The sequence below is a fragment of the Lactuca virosa genome, chromosome 8, assembly GCF_052849685.1.
Source record: "Lactuca virosa cultivar CGN04683 chromosome 8, Lactuca_virosa_CGN04683_v6, whole genome shotgun sequence".
NCBI lineage: Eukaryota > Viridiplantae > Streptophyta > Magnoliopsida > Asterales > Asteraceae > Lactuca > Lactuca virosa.
In genome coordinates this window covers 361,511,569-361,514,094 of record NC_136433.1, presented here as the reverse complement: position 1 = coordinate 361,514,094, position 2,526 = coordinate 361,511,569, and the positions used below count along the sequence as shown (strand labels likewise).

Below are 2,526 nucleotides of genomic sequence, written 5' to 3'. Positions count from 1 at the left end.
TGGTGGTGGCTGGTGGTAGTGATGGGTGGTGGAGGTGGGTGGTGGTGGTTGGGTGGTGATGGTGGTGGCGGTTGGTGGTGGTTATGGTGGGTGGTGGTGGTCGTGGGTGTTGGTGGGCGATGGGTAGTGATGGGTGGTAGTTGGTAGTTGGTGGTTGGTGGTTGGTGGTGGTGGTTGATGATGGGTGGTGGTGGCGGGTGGTGGTGATGGGTGGTAGGTAGTTGTGGTGGGTGGTGTTGGTTGGTTGGTGAGTGGTGTTAGTTAGTGAGTTTTTGAATTGTTTGTAACTATTTTTTGATTTATATGAATATTATTGTATAATTTTAATTAATAAAATAGTGTGGTCCAAATTTGTTCTCAAATGTTCTCGCGATAAGAAATGTTCTCGATTGAACGCTCTCATATATATATATATATATATATATATATATATATATATATATATATATATATATATATATATATATATATATATATATATATATATATATATATATATCATTACCTATATGTTAAAGAGTTCTATTTTGGTACACGTCGACCAGTTCCTTCCCTCCTCCAATAGAAAGTATTGGGCGGCTATTTTAACGTATACTATGATGGTGCTTCACACCGCCTCAAAAATAAAAGATATGTCGTTGGGGGGTTTTCTTTTTTTTTTACTCTTTATTTCTCCTCGGTCTCCTCCAATAAAATCTATCGCCATTTCCTTAGTGGTGTTTGTCTTCCTGCTTCACCAATCATTGATGGCGCATGTCATATATATCGGTTGTGATATCGTCTGCCTCCGGGCTTCTTTCTTGATGACACATCGGTCCTCCTACCTGCCTGCTTAGGCCCACTTTTGTTTCACTCAACCTTTTATCACCGTCGTAGACTCAGAGTTCATCTTATCTTCTTGATGTCATTCCCCTCTTCTATTATCTACCTTTCTACAACCTATTATATGAAATTTGCAGGTAACCATATGTTCTTTCTAAATAGATGAGCCAAAGACCAAAGTAAGCTTTCTCGATTGTGTGTGTTAATACTATCTGTGTGTTTGATGTCTAATTTTGTTCCAGAAGACAAAATCCACTATCTCTTTTCTACACAGACTTCCCTCATCTTTTTTCTCATTGCCATATCTTCCTAAATAATTCAAGTACGCTCCAGCCATAATATTTTCTAATTTGGTGGTTTGTTGTTTCCAATTTTAGGGCGTATCAATTCAGGTAGTTTGGTCGCACGCCTTCCTCACAGTGCGCTATAGGTCCAGCCAGCTGACGTCACTCCTTCATATCCAAGAACATCGATTTTAAGTATGGTTATTGATTTTATAGCAAAGAAAAAGGCACTTGAAAAAAAGTGGAATATTTTTATCATTTGGACTTGCGATTGAAGGGTTCGAGGCCCGAGTATCCTTCTAATTGCATATGGCAGGTAGTTAAATTGAATATATCAGTTGATATTGATGGAGGGTTAGGTACAAAGTTCATAATTTTGATTTGGTTTTACTTGGTGTTTCACCAGTCCCCTTCTTCCACATCCTCCCTAATCAAACCCTCTATGCTGAAAAGAAACGAACGGATAAAGAGGTGAGATTTTTTATTCAACGATTTTCAATACCAATCAATTTTGTCTTCATTTTTCTTTTGAACATAGGTTTTTCAATCTTGAGTTTTTAGAATTCTAAATCATTAAAACAAGGCCTTTCAGATATCATAAATACGTTGTTCCTTCTTGATTTTAATATGTTTTCTATAGGTATTTTATTCATCAACTAAATTAAAGAAATTTGTTTCAGGTTAAAAGGTCAAATTGATGTCACAGAAGACTTCTTTGCATAGGTTCTTAAAGTTGTTTCAGGTTTCAATCCACCAGGTGCTCTGCCTTAAAATTTCCTTTAAGTAACATCTCTAGGGCCTGTAAGTCACCAGAGTCTTGGCAAGCTAATGGCATCGCTTGAGCTAGGTAATAAAATCAATTGGCTTTTCAAATTCAGGGTTCCTTATGATTTTTATCATTGTTTATATTTTTAGTCAGGTGTCTTATTTATTCTTCTCCAATTTTGTTACCGGCTCTTGCTTCTTTATCGGTTATCAACAAGGTTAGTTTCGATCGAACCCTTCATAATAATAATCTATAAATATACAATGGTAAATATATTAATAAAAGGTTGTTGATTTTGTTGGAGTAAACCTGCAACACACCTGCCAACAAGGTGTATTCCAAGTCACAGGAAAAAAAAACAGATCCATGTAACTGTTTACATTTAAACTCACATCTTCCTTGTATAACATTAAATCATGAAGGTTTATTTGTTGAATTTTTCATTATTTAAGAATGCATACTATTAGACAATTAATATACTTTAGGATTATAGGGATGCAAAGTGTAATTGTGTAATCTATATATATCTTATGTACTCTATTATTGATATATACAATACGTGATTTTACACCAAGATTGTCTTGGTATCAGAGCCTGTTTTCTCGGCAACCCTAATTATCACACCCCCGAACTAGAACGGCGGAAACATCCGAA

The 2,526-nt window shown here is 36.0% G+C and overlaps 1 long non-coding RNA gene across 4 annotated transcripts; it reads left to right on the top strand.

The window, feature by feature from the left end:
* Positions 1–640: 640 nt before the first annotated feature.
* LOC145133576 (uncharacterized) lies at positions 641–2,318 on the top strand. 4 transcript variants are annotated; one of them, XR_013718630.1, is made up of 5 exons: positions 641–1,001; positions 1,200–1,422; positions 1,513–1,577; positions 1,787–1,953; positions 2,026–2,318. It is a non-coding gene; the product is annotated as an uncharacterized LOC145133576 (long non-coding RNA). The 4 variants fall into 4 exon arrangements; XR_013718628.1 differs by having other exon boundaries at positions 2,022–2,318; XR_013718629.1 differs by having other exon boundaries at positions 641–959; positions 1,787–2,318.
* Positions 2,319–2,526: the final 208 nt, after the last annotated feature.